This window comes from Larus michahellis, chromosome 3, assembly GCF_964199755.1.
Source record: "Larus michahellis chromosome 3, bLarMic1.1, whole genome shotgun sequence".
Lineage (NCBI taxonomy): Eukaryota > Metazoa > Chordata > Aves > Charadriiformes > Laridae > Larus > Larus michahellis.
In genome coordinates, this window is record NC_133898.1 from 102,697,128 (window position 1) to 102,716,579 (window position 19,452).

Sequence of the window (19,452 nt, forward strand, 5' to 3'; positions counted from 1 at the left end):
ATATTTGAAAGTATAAGATGATTTTTAATATTCATACTAATGGTAAATGCACAAAAGACTTAGGTTTAGTTACCAGCTTTGTAGATATAATTAGATTCAGAAAAGGTTACATTTTTGTAGTATCCAGAAATTTCTGAACACAGAAAAATGATATTGCTAGCTGGGTAGGTTAGAATGATTAATTCAAAATTCACTTTTACTGCTAATATTCAATTCGTTTTGCTACAGTTCCTTCCAAGGAAAGTCACACAACTGTTCTCACACAAGAAACTTAAGCAAACGAATTAAGAGCTTTTTAACAAGTATCACTTTTTGTAGGGCACTTCAACCAATACTGGCAAGGGAATCTCAAATTTATTGTGGTCTACAAGGAGATCTAGTAAGGTTTTGATTTGTGTAAGTAATATAATTCAGTCCCAGGGAATCATTTTTATAGTGGGTCAAGTGGTCCCACTCATCCTCTTCTACACAACAGTTCAGTGGGTAAAGCAGTCACCCAGTAGGTAAAGAACTGCTTTTGTTTTTGAGGAGAAATAAAGCTACGACCTTCTGACTTGAGGCACACATTGCAAGGGAGAAAGAGCCGCATGTGTTCCTGATGCTGCAGTTCACCACTGGCCAAGGCATGCACGTGGAAAGCAGACTGAGCTCCCCTCCTTGCCTCAGAACACATTTCTGCCTAATGTTTTTTTTTTACCTAATTTATGCATAATGCTGTTAGGCAGATAATTTCAAGCTAAGATGGAAGACTGGCCTTCTCCAGAAAATACACAAGCTGCTGCATTTACCCCTCTCACGCTCTCTCTCTGGCCAAAACATTGTAGAAGCTTGTGGTAAAGTGTTGAGTGGGATGGATAAGTCTATGACAGTGACAGAAGCTGTGATTTTGATGTGAACCTTAATGTTTCAGAACTTCATCGGAATATATGATATGATTGCTGGGAATTAAGGCAAGCTCTTTCAGGCTCTGAAATCAGAATTTATACCAAGGCCAAGTTATGAATCTTTTTGCAATGGGCTCACTAGACTTGAAAGTGGATATAATTCTAAGATGTTTAAAATGAAGAGTGTGTAAGCCATCTTGATAATAAAAAGGGGTTTAAAATGACTGACATAGGAAAGACGGGAGTTTAATCCTCTTAGTACCACAGATGACTGTCTTATTTAACTGATGCTTTAAATGATGGGAAGCCATTGCTATTAGCAAAAAGTAAAACATTAAAAAGGTTGCCAGCTCACTCACTTTCTACTCACTCCTTGTGTCTTAAGCAGCCTGATGCAAATGCAGGAAAACTTGAAGAAGGGGCTCAGTCTGGTTCAAACCACCATCCACATTGTAAGTCTTTTTTCTCTGCTGACCGACACCTAATATTGTCTATCGGATTCAGCTGTTTAAATGATCTCTACTCATCCACCCAGCAGGTAATGTTGGTTTTGCCATCTTAGAAGTGAACTGATGCAATTTTGAGAGTAATCTCTAAACTTGAATTGCTGGGAGTGTCGTGGTTTGGGCTGGGCTGACCACCGAACAATGACAGATACTTTATTTACCTCTCTCTCCCCCTTCCCAGAAGAGAAGGGAGAGAAAATAAGGGAGAGACTTCTGGGTTGAAAAGAAAACTATAACTACCTTAATGAAATATTAATAATAAAAAGAAAATAGAATAATATAAAAAAATAATGAAATATATACAATATATACAAAACTAGTATTGAGCTTACAGGAAGATGATCGTGTCACCAGCAGGCACTGGGGAAGTCCCAGACTGGACTCAGTGACAGATAGGAATTTTATTCTGGGACTGGACTCAGGAACGCACAGACTGAGATCAAAGACAGACAAACAGATAGAGTCCTCCTTTGCTACCGACCATTGAAGAAAGAGGATGACTGCTTTGATCCCTCAGCTTTTACACTGAGCGTGATGTAGATGGGATGGAATACCCTGTTGGTCAGTTTTAGGTCACCTGTCCTGTCTGCTCCTCCCCACAGGTGCAACTGCTCTATGGTCTTCCACTGCTGACCCTCCAACTTGTGCATAACAAAGTCAGCTGACCTTGGTTGTTATAGCAATGAGTATAAGCAGGAGCCTCTCTGCCTACCATTCCTTGGTATTCACTATAAACATCAGACATTATCACTGCCAGAAGCAGACACTGTGTGAAAAACATGTCATTAATTTCAGAGAGTTAGTTAGTTAGTTAGAAGAGACTTAACTGAAAAGTAAAATCACTGAAAAGAAAATTGGTTCTGTTCTACCTCAAAACAGGACAAGTAGAAATAAAAAATTATAAGATACAACCATTGGAAGTTTTATGCCCCCAGAAAGGAGCGCTTTGGAACATTGTCATCGGCTTTCAAAAGATTTGCAAAAGTTCCAGAAAGTAGAAGAAAGTCAGCATTGTGACAGTGTTCAAAAAGGAAGGAGAAAATTACTGTGATAATTGTAAACTGTATTGGCATGACATTGAGTCTGAACTGAGATGGGATTTGATTAACTATCAGTCAAAGTAGGATAATGAAATAAATACATTTAACAGGAGTACAAGGAGCCTGGGCCTAGGCTCTTTTCAGTGATGCCTAGTGACAGGACAAGAGGTAATGGGCACAAACTTGAGCATAGGAAGTTCCACCTAAACATGAGAAGGAACTTCTTTACTTTGAGGGTGGCAGAGCACTGGAACAGGCTGCCCAGAGAGGTGGTGGAGTCTCCGTCTTCGGAGACATTCAAAACCCACCTGGACACGTTCCTGTGCAACCTGCTCTAGGTGACCCTGCTCTGGCAGGGGGGTTGGACTAGATGATCTCCAGAGGTCCCTTCCAACCCCTACCATTCTGCGATTCTGTGAAATGGAAATCTTATCCTGAAAAAACCAAGCTTCCAATTATTTGCAAGGCAGCTGGAAAAAGCAATAGGGTTGCTGAATCTGGCTTACTCTTTTGCAAGGGATATAGCAAGACCTACATTGAGATGTTCTTCTTACAGTGTCCCAGAGGAATGGGTTCTCGGCTATGCATAGTTTACCGGTTTTTATCAGTGGACTGGAAGAACAGAATTGAATCACTTAATAAGTTTGAGGCAAAAAATCTTTTGGATACAAAGGAAGAGGCATACTAAGGAAATGTCAAGTGAGTGTATTTCATATTGAGAGTGGAGTGATTACTGCTGGAACACAGAGACAGGGTATCTGCAGCATCTATACTGCAGAAAGGATGTTAAGAAATTGGAGGGTGTTCAGAGAAGAACCTTGAGAATGATGAAGGGATGGAAAAACATGGCTCTCGCTGAAATATATAGCTCAAACAATTTGTCTAATAAAAGACAAGTCTGTGGGGGTGACCCCAGTGTAATCGATAAATAATTTCCTGGGAATAGAAATCTATTAACAGAGAACTAGCAAAGAGGGAAAGTAATTGCCTATAGTAAGCATTTAGCTAATGGATTCTCCGTCTCTGGAGAATATTTATAAATCTATACTGGATATTTTATTAAACGATATGCTTGAGATCAAACAGGAATTAATTCAAGGGATTCTGTAGTCTGTGTTTTGTTGCAGGATAGACTAGATGATCATGATCTGTAACAGAATCTAATCTGTATTTTTCTGTTGACTAGATGAAGTCATAAAATCAGTGAAATTCCATTTAGGTGCAAAGTCCTTTCTCAAATAAGACCTAAAATACATTTATAAAATTTATTTTAATGGTCATGGGAAATATTTTTTGTGCAACGGTATTACTAATGACTACAGCAAATTTTGTATTTCTTATGTTCTTGGAATTGTCTGCTACAGAATCTAGTGGTGATTTTACTGGCAACAGAAACAGCAATAAATAAAGCACAAATCAGAATCACAGCAAAATTTTATTCTCTATGAGGGACTGCAGTGTTGTGGTTGATTCTTCTTTCTGTTTTTAACAGATGCCATTAGCAGTTTTAGTGTGTTAGAATAAAAATGAGTTTTATTTCAGAAAATATCTCTTACTTTCTGAAATAAATCAGAGATAAATCCTACAGAATTATTACTAAAAGAGTAGAGAAAAATACTTCTGAATCCTTACAACTTTTTTTAGCTTGTTGAGTAGTAAGATTAATCTGAAGAACATTGAAACATAGAACAACTCTGGTATCACTGAACACTAATATGGAATTAATTAATGAGGAATTGCAAATACAGAAATGTTAATTGCAGGAGATGTAGGAAAAAGTTTCTAAAGCAGATTAAATAGACCTAGGAGACAGGTGTAGGGAAAATAATATAATTTTCAATTTTTTAAGAAGAAAGTTTGATTACAAATTTTTAATTATTTGATGTTTTGTATGTTGTAAAATCACATATTTGAATAGCATTATAAAGGTTTTCCACCCTCATTATGCCATGTTGAGTTACTGACACTTCTAGCTGTTAGATATTTTTCCCATTTTGCCTTTTAGTTTTTTCCTTTTATCATTGAAAGATGGCGATTTCTGCAGACTATAAACATGACTGTGAAGAATATCTATAGCTATTCAGACTGTGTTCTGTGTTTTGACCATTTTTATACCTGGGTGGGGCTTCACGCTAGAATTAGGGAGCAGTTCCGTGATGTGAATGAAGCTGTGCCTAAGCACAAAAAGTGAGCCTATGCAGATTTGATCATAGACACATTTTATGTACCTGCATTCCAGATACGTATGGTTTAAACTAAAATCACATATGTAGTCTGAACATGCAGATAATGGTTTCCCTGGCTGTCTTTTTTCCCCTTACTGTTTCTGTTGGATGTGGTGTTGAAAAATATTTGTGGTTACCTTCGTTAGTAATAGATAATATCCTAAGGATTCATTTGAAGTAAAGAGTGTATCTTAAGTATTGTGTGCTGGAAGTAAATGTAAAGAAGTGAACATTGATTCTGGATCATATTCTTACAAGAAATCAATACTCCTGGACACAAAGATATTAATTTCTTATTAAGTCATAGGATTTTTCTTTTAATATACTATTTTTAGATTTCTATTATAAATGGTGCAGTATAAAGCCAATTTAAACACATTTATTTTTATGTACTATTTAAAATATGTATTTTTCTCTTTTGTTTATAATGTAAATTTTGTTATGTGATCAGTGGATTTGCCATCACGTTTTTTCTTCTAAGGAAGTGGGGTATGTTTCAGTCAATAATACATACATTATCCCTACTTCCGTGTTCGAAAGTAGTCAAGTTAAAGTGTTCAAAGCGTCTCTCTACATTTATTCATTATGAGAAAGATGATACTTAAGTGTGCTTACCTGAGCTCAAATAAATCCTCACTTTATGGACAAATTGGCAATGCATACTGGTCCAGATAGAAAAGTGTTGAAGTTCATTTTATACCTTTGTCATTCAGCCTCCTAAACAGGTAGATGCACTTTATATGCAAGCAATACTGAGAAGAGAGAGTAGTCACTCTACAACACATTAAAATGCACCAAAGTGTTTATATTACACTACCAGGCTGTAGTCACAGAGCCTCAAAAGACTGTGAGCAACTAAATCTCTCCTCAGAGTCATCCCAAGTTTCAAAATCCTAACATATACCAAAAAGCCCCGTGAAAGATTTATTGGCTGGAAAGAGAGAAACTCAGACAATATAATTCTATTTACTGAGCTAAAACGTCTCTTTTGAGTGAGGTGATTTTTACAGAAGGTTATTTGAGAGGCTGAGGCACCTATTTCTTCCTGTGGACAGAGGCTTCAAAATTAACTCTGTGAAACGTTCCTTAAGATATTAAATCACGATGACAGGAGGCTTCTCAAATTGTTTTGTACAAAATTTGGAATGACTTCTGTGTTAGAGCACTGCTTCCTAGTATGGATATCCAAGGAAAGATTAGTGAGAAGGCAGGGCAAGGAGAAAGGGCTGGTAGAGGAAGAAGAGGAAGAAGCCGAAAGAAGAGACACTTAGTTATGCAGCTAAGGTTTTCATACTGTGGGTGCAGTGAGTAGCAGGACGAGCTGAGGACTGTTGCAAATGAATGAAAATGTTGAACATTTTCATTCATACTCATGAAAAAAAACAATTTTGTTAAAGTTCCTCTCTTATGTCAGTTGGCTCAGATCTGAATAGCAGTCAGAGGAGGAGACATTGCTCTGTCAAATGGAAAATGTTGAACAAAGTTGGAGCTAAGAGGATTCCTTTGGAGGATTGTAAGTATTTTTTTCCTACCAGGAAATTCTTCGGGAGTTTCACATGAACTAATGATTTTTGAGATCTGTCACTCTGGTTTTCATAAAGCACTGTAAGCATACCATCTTATGCTATGGTATAGAACTAATTTTAAAAATTGAAGTGTCATCTGTTAGTAAGTCACACTGCTTACATAAATCAAACTATCAACAACTACAGAGCCATTTTTTCAATCACACTGAATAATATTATTACAATAAATTGAATTGGTTAGACTAGATATGTTTTCCATAAAATTGTTAATGTTTGTGTTTTTCATAGAATATTCTGAGTTGGAAGGGAGCTTTAAAGTTCATCTAGTCCAACCATCCTACAATGAGCAGGGGCATCTTCAACTAGATCAGGCTGCTCAGAGCCCCGTCCAACCTGACCTTGAGCCCCAGTCTCCTCAAGCCCCCTTGAGCCTTTTGTGGTACAATAATTAAAATTCGCAATTAGCGCTCTTCATTTTTCTATAGCACTGATTAAAAGTATGTCAAATAATTTAATATTTTAAGTTCAAAGTCCTCAATTGTGTGAAACTTTTCCATAGTTGTTTCTTCTGCTTGCAATCACAATTGGAAATTGTAACAAGATATTTCGAGTGCAACAGAGCATGGCTTTCATCTAAACTAGGGTGATGAACAAATAGGCAATCTGCCTTTTCATGGAAGATGTTGGTGAACTTCACATATTGTAGTTCCTAGTTCATGGACAGGTATACGTCAAAGCCAATGTAAACTATTGAATATGTTGTAAAGTTGAAGTTGGGTGAATTTATTATTTTTTTTTAAAATGCAGTGTAGTTACACTACACTACTTGTTTAGGGAAAGTCAGTCAAGTCAACAGACTTTTAAAAAAACCCTTTCTCAGAAATCTTTCAAATTGGATATATGTGTAATGAATAGGACATCTCTTATTAAAAACATACGAAGGTTTTACAAGCAAAAAAAAGAAAAAGGATTAGAGTACACAAGTGCCAAGAAAATGGATTTTTACACAGTTTGGCATGTTTGATCTGATCTCTCTCATACATTAGTTAGACGAACAAAGGAATGTGGAATTAGAAAGCAGAAGACAAAACTACAAAGCACAAAATAGGAAAGTAGCACGACTACAACGTATTTTCACAGCATCTGTGAAAATCTTGTTTTTTGTTGCACATTTACATCTTACGGTGACATTTCATGTACTCAGAACATTCATTTCAGTGATATCCAGTCTGGGTACAGTAAATATCCTACCACACAATGAAAGATGTGTTAAAGTATTTTATATGCACGGGTATTACGTAGTCTCAGCTGCTCTGCCTTCTGGTGGTAAAATTTATAAAACAGTTCTGCTGGTCTCCTCTGTTCCTATTGTGACAACATTAGTCTTTCCACCGCTGGTACATGGCTAGAAAATGAAGAAAAACATGGTGCAGTTTCCCAGTAATGCGTGTTGACAGCTCCACTAAATTACGTGTGTACCTGAATGCACTGGAACATGGTGGATTACTGACAATTTTTCCTTAAAAAAAAAAAAAGGAAAAAAAAAGTGAACTGAAAATTCTATACTATGAAAATGGAACTATCTACCTAATTGTTAGTAGTGTACTATAGTTGAACAGTATAGTAATACCTATAATATAAAATATGAGTTATGTGTTAGTACCTCGAGACATCAGTTAACAAACATTCCACCAATTTCAGTAGGTCACAAATCCTAAATAGCTTTGAAAATCTGGGCCCTACTGTTTTTCACTTACCTCTCAGGGCTGGAAGTGAGTTACCAAAATGAACGATTCTCAGTATAACGGTCCAAAATCTGACCCCATCAAAGCTAGCAGCAAGGTTTAAGTCTCTGAGGATATGATTTGATGTGAATTTAGTCGAATGTATTAAAATAGAGCTTCTCTTTTCAGATCACATTCTTTCCAGGTACATCCAGACTGTTAGGAAAACTTCATCAACTTAATCAAAATGCTTTATTTCACACTGGAGATACAAGTACAACTGAAGAAGTACGTTGGCTCTTACACTAGCTTTCTGGTGCATGGTTTGACCCTTTTTGACTGTTCCCAAGAAAATGTGTATGCTGGTGTTACTGATGCATTTTTATATTCCACCTAACCTATAAAACTTTATAACCCTAATAAAGATAATAAAAATGATAACATCTTATGGTTGTAATTGGATATGTTTAATAACAGTTTTCAACAAAGACAGCATGCCAGTCTGTTGGAATTCAGATAGGATAACAAAACTATAAAATTTACCCCTTTCTTTATTGTACCTGCATTTCTGATAGCATAAGCAAAAAACGAGGAGAGCAGCTTTTCAATAGATTGACTTTTCTCTCTCGTTGAGCTGGAAATATATTTTGGTTTAAGATCGTTTCTCATGTGTTAGATTACATAGTACAGTAGTTGCTTCCAAGGTCAAAAAGATCTGCTGAAGTTACTAAATGCTACTCACTGTGGATGTTCTTGGTGTGTGTGTGTCGCGCTTATTTATACTTCCATAAGTGCACAGTTATAACCATTTGTTTTCTAATACGTGTCTGAAGTAACACAGAGAGAAATTAAAAACATCACTCATGCAGTATACAAAGTGGTCATTTTGGTCACTGCGGGAAAGGCTTTCATTTAGCAAGTCGGAGCAAAATGCAGGGATCAGCAGAAGGCAGAATAGATTTCTTGAAATGTGGAGGAATCCTGTTGACACAAAAAGGAATCCTGAATTATTATCTCTACGTTTTAACAGTTCTTAAGATCTATGTATTTTCCAACAGCTGTCTTCTTACTGCACTTAGAATATGAACTGAATCTATATGAAACATACAAAACCATGATCTTCTATCACAGAAAATGCAGGTATTTTCTGTATATACAGATTGAAACAAGAAGTTGCATATATGATTTCTGAAAAAAGCCCACATTATTTGCAGTATATGGATATTCTTTTTGACTGAAATAATGTCCATGTTGAAAACTACTTAAAAAAAGTACTAAATAGAAAAATTGTTGCTATAACGGTACTAAATTTTAATAGAACTGAGAATTAAAAAGCTTATTTATTCAACACTAGTTCAAACTGGTCCAAGTAATAATTCTGATGTATGTAGATATACGTAACAGCTAAAAGATTCAAGCAAAGATAACTGAGCACTTGTAAAGACTGAAAATTCACAATTTCAATAGTTAGAAAGTGACAGAAAGTTGTTGGTGGCACCTTACTCTAAGCCATTGTCCATATATTTTTCTGATATATATAGTTCAAAAGTAGACGATGCACTTTTTCTCCAAACGTTAATTCATTTAATGCAGAAAAAGTTCAGTGCTTGCAGATCATGCAATGATTTGAGCCTTTTTTTTACCCTCATTAGTCAACGGATGTCCTTAGGCATTGCATTATTCAATGTATAGTATATAAATGTTGCAATGAAACGGAAAACAGGTTTGGGCTGGCCCACCTGCCATTTGTCCCACCCCTGGTCTCCGGGTTTTGGCATAGAAGAGCTTTGGCGTGCTGTGTGACTTGCACTTGTATCCCAGCAGCCTGTGGCTGGTTTGGCGTGGGAAGAAGGACCCTTCCAAAATTCACCTGTCTCTCTGAGCACTCATGCTGTGTTCCAGTGCCTGGGTAAAGATGTGTGTTTAAATCACTTATCTGGAACTACTGAAGTCATTGGGAGGGGTACTCATATACAAATATATATCTAGATTGATTGATCTATCTTATCTATCTAAACTACCAGGAATTATTTCAATAACCTTTGATTTTGGGTTTAAAAGGTCTGTAAAAGCTCAAGATCCCATTTATAGGATTAGAATGCCTTATAAAGCCATTTTCTTACTGCCTCTCAGCTTCCAGCATTACCCACCCTGCCAGAGTTTTGCTGTGACTCCACCACTCCACTTGTGGGACTCAGATTTCTTCTGTGGTTCTCAGCAGATTTTGGGCTGCAAGCCGGGAGGTAATGGCCTGGGCTTGTCATTTAACAGTGTGGATGATCAGCTAGTGAAGGCACAGATTTAGACCTGCACAGGGGTTTTGCCAGTTGTGTGGACACACACTGAATGCACAATAATTCTGGGGAGAAAATAATGATGAGTCATTTCTAAATGCAAATATGTATTATAAACTCTGTGCATAAAGGAACTGAATTAAATGAAAAGAAGAACATTTTTCTAGTAAATCCTAACTTGTGGGGTTTTGAGAAAGGGGGTAATAAAATTGGAGGTACGTATTTGTGTGTGTCATTTTACAGATTTCTAAAACCTATATATTAACCATTCCATTTACATTATATGCCATTGCACTGATACCTACAGGGTCTGTGTGGGAAATACATTCAACTTATAAATTATCACTGGATCTACAAGTGTAACTGATCGAAAAAAATAGGCGATCCTCCTCTCTACAGACTGTTGGAAGTTGGGAGAAAAATCACATTTTTTTTTACACATCTTGCACTGCTCCAAGTCCTATTTGCTTTCCCCTTTCCTCCCTCCAGTCTTCTTGGGCAGCCAGACAACTTCCTCTCCCAACTTCTTCCCTGCACTCCATTACGCTCTTTTTCATTTTGTTTTCAGTTTTCATTCCCTGTTATTTCCAGTCCGATAGCTTACCCCTTAATGCTACCTGCGTACTAGCTCCACAACAGAGACTCTCCTTTGGGTTGTTTGGATGCTGCCCCGGATCTGAGAGAGCAGCTACATAGGCAAATTCAGGGGGAATCTGTCACTGTTTCTGTGACTCTTAAGGGGCTCATTCAGCTGGGACTTTAATAGAAGAATTTTTTTGTATGGTAAAAGCAAAATAATTTCCATAGCTCTATTCCTAGAGGTGAATTAATTGTTTTGGTTGACATGCTCTTCTCAGGGTTTGCACCCTGAGTGAAAACTTCTAAATTGAGATGTTCTCAAAACAGATATAAACAAAACTTCAGTGATTCATAGGCTACTTTTCTATAAAAGCATCAATGATACCAATAGTTAGTGATGGTACCAATGATACCAACTGTTTTTCTGCTTAGGTAAACTTTTATTCTGCAAAAAAGTCAATTCCAAAGTTTATCTACTTTTGATTTTGACTTTCCCATCATACTTCAGCTGACTGTAAACAGATGCAAGTCAGGAGGCAGCCTGAGTTTCAGTCTGTCAGGTGTTCCCAACACCAATATACTCTTGTTTCTAGGAGAACTATGAGTGACTCCAAGTTGAGAAAGAGTCAGTCCTTTGGGGACTCCAAATAAGAAAAAAAAGTCTCACATTTCTTTTAAGCTCTGTTTAATGCAGTAGCTCAGGTTGAACTGCGGATCCTGTGAGCTCCTTGTTGAGACTCCACTGCAATGCTTTGTCAGGATATATCAAAAGAACATTTCCAAGGATAGTTTGGTTATATTGCTCCACCACTCTGCTGCCCTACCTCAATATGCCTTACATTTCCCTTCCTCACTTCATATCACAGACGCAGACTGACTTCAGAAGCTCAAAGAAAAACAAAGCAACAAAGCCTGATCAGTCAGCTGTGAAAGAACTCTCTTTTGATCTGAGGAATAATACACTTCGGAGTTATTTGGAGGATGGTGCCCAAAGTAAGGAAAATCTAATCTGAAAATGGTAATGGCTGCAAAAAAGCACTCCAGCAACAAACATGCAAAAATTATCTCCGAAACAACAATTTTTGTTGCTTGCTTATACACAAGGTTTTTTTCCTTTTCCTTTTCCTTCTTTATTAGCAATTATTTACTGTTAGAAACTGAGTAGACTAACTTTAATCATGTTGTTTCCTGGAAGAAGAGGTAATAATCTCTTGTGTAGAGATAGCTCAGATAGTAATTATCAGGTTATTGGACTTGCATTATAAAAAAACAATTACAACAGCCTTGGCTGATGCAATTATTTATTTCTAGAGACTACAGATGTTTAATGATTTTAAAAATATAACTACTTGACAATCAACACCATAAAACAACCCTTTTCCAATTTCTGGGCTAAATTATCTTTTTTAAGTAAAGCAAATATAAGTTCCTTACACTCAGGAATTTTGTATACCATTCGAGAACTCCCGGAGGCCTCTGTCCTCCTCCTCCCTCTCACCTTCCTTAATAGAAACAATGATGGAAGTGAAGGTGACAGATCTTTGTAGCTCTCTAGTCAAGTCCTCATCATGTAAGCCTTGATAAAATGAAAAAAGCATAGCTAGACATTGTACCTTAATGTTTTTATCTTTGATACTAAATCCATGTAAGCCTAAGAAAGTAAAAAAGTACTACTGTAAATCTGCATTAGCATCAAATTCAATTGAAATGGTTCAGTGTTTTTTTAGGGTTTTGGTAATTCATGAAAATTTGATAGTTGTATCTGTAAGAATTTAATATTTTCAGTACAAATTTAATGAAATATCACACCTTTTTCTTAAATAGCAAACATGATGGAGGGAAACATTGATATCCCTGGGGCAGGGGATGTATATATTTAAATGAACCTTTTTAAAGGAAAAACATACTTCAAATGGCCCACAGGTTTGCTACTGCTTTCAGTGGCAGCCTTCGTGAAATGGAAAAGAAAATATTTTCCAGGAGGGAATCAGCTTATTGTAGAAAAAAATCTAGTTTTTGAGTACAATCAGAATATTCTCTGTGTTCACTGTGACTGCTACAGTAGATTTTACTCTGGATAAGTCCTTACAGCTGCATTACTTTCTGTCAAACATTTTGGAAGACGCTTAATTTTTGACTTGCAGCTCAGCTTTGTACCGTCTTTTGCTGTAGTCTACTTGATGACAACTTTGGCATGCTTCCTTAATACTGACAGTACCCTCAGGTGCTTTAGAAATTGAATCTGTGTTCAGCATGATGCCTTAAAACAAGTTACAATAGCAACAACTGAAAATAACTAGAACAATGCACAGAATGTCAAGATAATGTTCATTTGTTGTTACTGGATGAATTGACTAAGAAGATCAGTATTAGACAGCTTTTGGTCTCAAGAGAGTTGTTAGGACTTGTTTGCAATAAAATTGGGAAAGTAAAAAGCCTCTGCAATGCCTTTTGTAAAGTCTAGTTTGGTACTACCTGAAGTTAACAATGTCAGGTTCACTTCTGCTTGCTGAGGGGTTTTGCCCTTGTGTACAAATCTACAGACTCAGTTTTTACCACAAAATCGAAAAGGAGAATCAAAGTACTATTTTTTTTTTTTCCATCAGGGATGCATAAGGATAAATGAAGTTTGGGAATTAAGGGGAAAAAAATCTAAGCAGTAAGGAAGCTGGAAAAAAATTTGGCTTTTTTTTTCACCGCCAGCAATATTTGAGTGTTGCTTGCCCTTTCCAGCTCTCAACAGAAGTGGAAAGGAAAGGAGATTCGGGAAGCATTCATGCTGTCTGACTTTAGACATAATTTGGATGCTTAGAATTCCTGTATTATAAAATTCGCAGTGGGTGCCTCCACAGGAAGTTCTGCATTTGGGCTATAGCGACTGTATTAGTTAGAATTTCTAAATTCCCTCTGGAGGCTCATGCTGTTCTCCGTTAAGTATTAGAGGAGTGGAGAATCCCATATTGGAAAATTTACTTTGGTGCTAAAGTTAGTGACACGAAAATCCTCTTGCATCTCTTTTATTGCACTGCAGGGTTGCCTGGTCCTTGGTTTAAGTTAAGAGCACATTAAGGGTTGCCAGCACCAGTCAGCCTAAAGGTTTACCCCCGAGCTGACCCTTAGCCAAGAGCTGTGCTGTGTAGTTCAGACGTACTTCCAGCTTCTGACATATCCATGGCATGCCATCACGAAGAGCTGTTTTGGCAACACTTTTTTATCAAAACAATTCCCTAAGTTTGGCCAGCTGTCTTAAGGCAATTTTCAGAAACTTTATGTACATTGAAACAGATACTGTGTGAAATGCAGCCAAAATGTCTCCATAGCTCATAGATGCGTATGCTTCTTGTAGGCAGATAGAAGCTGACATTTCAGCTATTATTTATGGCTGTATTATGATAAGGTGTTAAAATATTTTATATGGACAATTAGCAGTGCCCTCAAATTCAATATTTTTTTTTGGCTCAGAACATCTGGTATGCTCAAAAGTCCTATCTAGCAGCTGTGTTATTGTCCTTAATCCACTCTCTTCTGCTAAACGTGCCTATGATGTAAGTGTGGTGTGAGGTATCCCTTGCAGGTGATTATTTTTTGTTTTGATTGCCACCTTTGTATATATCAAATCTTTTGGGGGCTTCCAGTGGCAGTTTCACCAAAATTAATTCCAAAGTAAGATCTCAAACATTTTACATTAAAATGGCAGTCAAGCATTGTTCATCGCAAGAATGGGACAGGCAGCCATAAATGTTTTTGCGTTTATTGGACTGACTAGATATTTGATGTGTTTTTTTAAAAAACTTAAAAAAACCTCCTTTTTAAAAAAAAAGTCCTCAGTCATGCTTCCAGTGATAAAATATCAGTGATGGCCATTGCTCCATATTTCAGAATAAATTGGATTACCGAAAGAAAAAAGTTGTTAGCCAATTGTAGTTGGTAAATCTAGTTGTTTCTCCATGAAAAAGATCATCTTCTGTAAAGCACAGAAAACAGCTTTTGTCAGTCATCCAAAGGGATGACGATAATTCATGGCTGTGTAGAAGGCTCTTAATTATTTCTGATTAAATTCATACTGTATGGTTGTTGTTGGTACACTGTAAATAACAATTTGTACACTGGAAAATGATACCAAAGTGATTTCTGGTGTGCTTGTAAAACAGTGGCAGCAACAAGTGTAGATCCAGCTGGAAAAATACGTGTCACTTGTGCAGCTTTATCCTGCAGAGCACAACAGAAACTCACATGCTGCATATCACAAAATAAACGAGACAAGAAGGAAAGCGAGCCCTGTGCTGCACACGGGCAGGGGCAGCAGTCCTAACCAAAATGTGACCTTATCATAACCCAGAGACATAGCCAAAATGTCTGAATCCCTTGCATTTCCATATGTAAGTATAGTGGGATATGACTTTCTAAGAAAGCCTGAAGATGATTTCAGGGATCTGAAAGCAAGTCCATTTTTTTCCAATTACATTGTGTGGTCTAAAAAATAATGTTATCTCTCACTTGGCTTCTTGATGTACAGTCAAATATAATTCTATAGGATATACATTGTGAACATCACAAAACATTGCAGCAGCTCCTCCTGTCATGCAAATCAGGATGACAGAGTTGTAGCAGAGCACTGTTTATCCTATCTGTGGTCATGGCTGCAAAACTTTTTTAAAACAGGCAACTAGTTTTTCTTCTGTCTCCTGCAATGATCTACACCTTCTGTGGTTATAAATTAATTATATTCCTTTCTTTCTTTCGTTATAAAGTCTGTGTTACACCTTTAAATATCCCGTGTTTGTCTTATAACATCTTTTTTTATTTAACTTTGAATTTCTTTATCCTTATTGATGTTCGTGTTTTATTTATTCACTTGAGTTCAATGTTCTCAGTAAGGTGCTGGATCTTCAAAAGAAATCTTCAGTCACAACAGAGTTCAATCAAATCAAATTTCTGCAAGTTGTCTGCCCAGGTTAAAATTAAAACATTATACATATCATCCGTGGATGTGAAATGGAAACAGGATGATTATGAAACTCCTTTTAGAAGTTGAAAGCAGAAAGCTGATGATTTTTCCATTAATATTTTTCATTTAAAATTAGGACAACTTAAAACTACCTGCTAACCATGTATCTAAATTAATTTCCTACACTTTTCTGCACTTCACATGCACCTGAGAACACCCCAATAGAAAGCCAAAGAGAGACAACATTAAGAGCCTGCTGAGACACCACATTAACCCTTTGTCTGGCAAAGCTGCCAGATGAAGCATTCCCCTTTTGTCTGGGAATCCTCAAGGAATTATTTTAAAAGATTATGGTCTCTTACTTTGGTGTCTACGGAGTTTCAATGAGGGAAATGTAAGAACATTTTTAACCTTGGAAACATAACAAGTCTTAGCATTTCTATGCTGCATAGCAGCTATGTCCTTCAGTGACTGCAGGCCACAGTCATGATGGATGAATCACATCCTTCTTTGTGGACTTGAATGGAAACCAACACCTGCTCTTGAAAGGCTTGTTTTGTTTTGGTCTAGTTTCATTTGCAAGGGTTAGCAGAGTTGAGACTGTGCACTCAGGGTGTGATTGAACAGGGTGCTGGATAATCCCATCTAGGCTCCCTTTCCCATGAAAGGTTGGACCAGATGATCTCTGAAGGTGCTTTCCAACCTGAGCTATACAATGATTCTATGATGAGCTCTGGAAATCTGCTGATTGGATGACATTTTAACGGTACTTGCTTCCACAGGCAATTATTTGAGTGAGTGCAGTGGGTGGAAGGTTTAATTTCTCATAATTTTACAGGCGAAGATTTTTGCCTTGCAATATTTGCTGCATGTTATGGGAGCATTCTTTAATATGGATAACTTTTAATAACACAGATCTCAGAATATAGTCAATTGACTATATTGACATAATCTAGTTTTTATTGTAAATGCACACAAAAAACTTTTGATGTGAAAAATAAATCACTCTAGGAAAAATAAAATTAAAGATGTGAAAGTTTAACTTTTTTATTCTGGTACAATGCAGACAACTACCGCACAGTCTCTGGCTGGATCATTTGGTTCACAGATAGACCCTTCCATGAGTGAAGTAACACATGTGACAACTCCAGGAAGACACGAGCTCAAGGCTAGCAAGTGTTCAGCCTAGCTACATGGTACAGTCAGGTTATCACCAGGAGTGGCCTGAGTAGCTGTGTGTCCTGGTGTTGTTACTCATGCTAGGACATGGGCAATGGGATGGAATGTGCCCTTGGTGAGCTTGCAGATGACCGAAAATGAGAGCAAGCAGTTGATATACCACATAGTATTGTTTCTGGGCAGCTGGAACCAGGCTGAAGAAAGGGGATGGTGGGAACCTCATAAAGTTCTATAAAGACAAATGCGAAATCCTGCACCTGTGATGGAACACTCCCATGCAGTTATATGGGTTGGGCAGTCAAGTGCCTAGAAAGCAGCTATACAGAAAAGGACTTCAGGGTGTGGTATACAGTCAGTTGAATGGGAGTCAGCAGCGTGTCCCTGCGGCTATGAAGTCTAACCACACTCTCAGCTGTATTAACAGAAGTGTAACCAACAGGCTGAGAGAAGCCATTATTCACCTCTGCTGGGTCCCTGTGAAAGCACACCTGGACAATTGTGCCAAATTCAGGGCTCCCTGGGGTAAGACAGGCTTAGATAAACTGGAGAGACTCAACCATGGTGACTATAGGGCTGGTGCACATAATGCAGGAAGAGTCCAAAAGAGCTGGATTTGCACAAGCTGAAGAACTACAGGCTGAGGGGGAATCTAATTGCTGTTTTGAAGCACATAACAGTTTTAGAGAGGACAGGCTCTTCCTGGAAATGGACAGAGAAAGGAAAAGAGGCAATAGTCGCAAGCTGCAGCATGGGAAGTTCTGACTAAAGTTCATAAAAACAGTTTTCGCAGTGAAATTGATCAAACACTGAACCAGGTTGCCTAGAGGGGTTGTGAAACCTTTATTCTTGAATATATTCAGAACTTGACTGGACAAAGCCCTGAGCAACCTGATAGAACTTTGAAGTTGGCTTTGAGCAACAGGTTCATCTCCAGAGGTCCTTTCCAACCTAAATTATTCTATGGTTCTATGAGTTTCTGGGTGTGAATGAGCAGGAAATATGTGATTAATGTGTACTTCCAATATTTTCTGGTCTGGGACAACTTACTAATGGGTCACTGTCCTGGATGGTCATGACTATACCATTCTAGACCAGAGCAGCTCAGACCTAGAGGCGCTATTTCTTTTTCAGATTTATTCCATTATCTCAGCCCCCAATTCTCTGACTAATAAAAATGTGATGATTTTGACTTTTGCCAACATCACACAGCTCAAAACAGATAATCAAGTGAACACTAGCCCACCCCCATGCAGTTCTACTAAAGTTAACAGAAATTAAGAGAACCTGGGGGCAAAAGTCTGCTTTAAAGAGCTCATTAAGTTCTCAATTTCTTTACCTAAAGATAACGATTGTAAAGGGAAAACTAATCAAGGTAATGATTGATTACCTTCCACAGAATACCTCAACAGTTTTTCAGACCAGTTCTTGCAGTCTGTAGACTTTCAGCAGTATGTACCTTTAATTGTGGGGTTTTTGAAGTTATTTACCACAGCTTGTTTTTTGATGTCGTTTGGTTGTTGGTTTTTTCTTTTTTCTTTTTTTTTTTTTCTCCCCAGAATGCAGCAGACATATAGGAAGCCTCAAAACTGGAGAAAATATAGCTATAGAAAAGATGTTTATTTTCTGATTTTTTTTTGGCATGAGTACCAAGAGATCACTGTGAGTGAAATTTATTGTTCTCTGATGGGCGCTCTCCAAACAATAAAGGGAATAGCTTCTATTCTGAAATCAATGCTTGCAATTTTCTGCTTCTCCTTCGAATACAAAGAACACATTCTTTTAACGCACAAAACCAATTACTAGGTATTCCTTCAATTTTGTTCCTTCACTGGTACTTGCAAATAGCACTTTATTTTTGTTTGTTAGATTAATTTAAATGCTAGTAGCCGTTTCATTTGAAGAATATAAGTTGTAGGTTGTCTTTCTCAGGATAAAACAAAAACTCAATAAATTGTCATGACAAAATATTTTCCGTAAGTAGTTCCACTGTTGACAGGCCATGTATTAGAATTGCACGAGCTCTCAGATACATTTTTTAGAGAAGATTCTTAGGGTGTATAAAATGGTTTAAATGGATCTGTACTAATTTACAACAGTTGAAAAATTGGTCTAACATGAAGCTGAGTATTTACAGAACACTAGCTGAAACTAGAACTCACTTTTCACCATTTTCCCAATGATCATTGCCTTTACAATGTTATTTCCACATTTCAGCTTTTCTAAACACTCTCCCCCCCAATCAGTCCTTTAAAGACAGTAAAAGATAATTTTCTGTATTCACATGACCCTTACTATTTGAACAGTTCATATGTTTGAGCAAATGGTGTGGTGATACAGACTCCCCTGGTCCATGTTGTCAGGACCAGCTGTTGTGGGCAGAGTGATTAACTTCACTCATAAGAGAGAAGTAGTGAAGTATTTATTAGTATAAAACAGTGATTTAACCAAGTTAGTAGTGAATGCGGCAGTGTTTTACGAGGTTCGATGGCAAGGTACGCTTGATTATTTACTGTATAGAGAACTGGGTCAGACAAGGTCTCAGGGAGA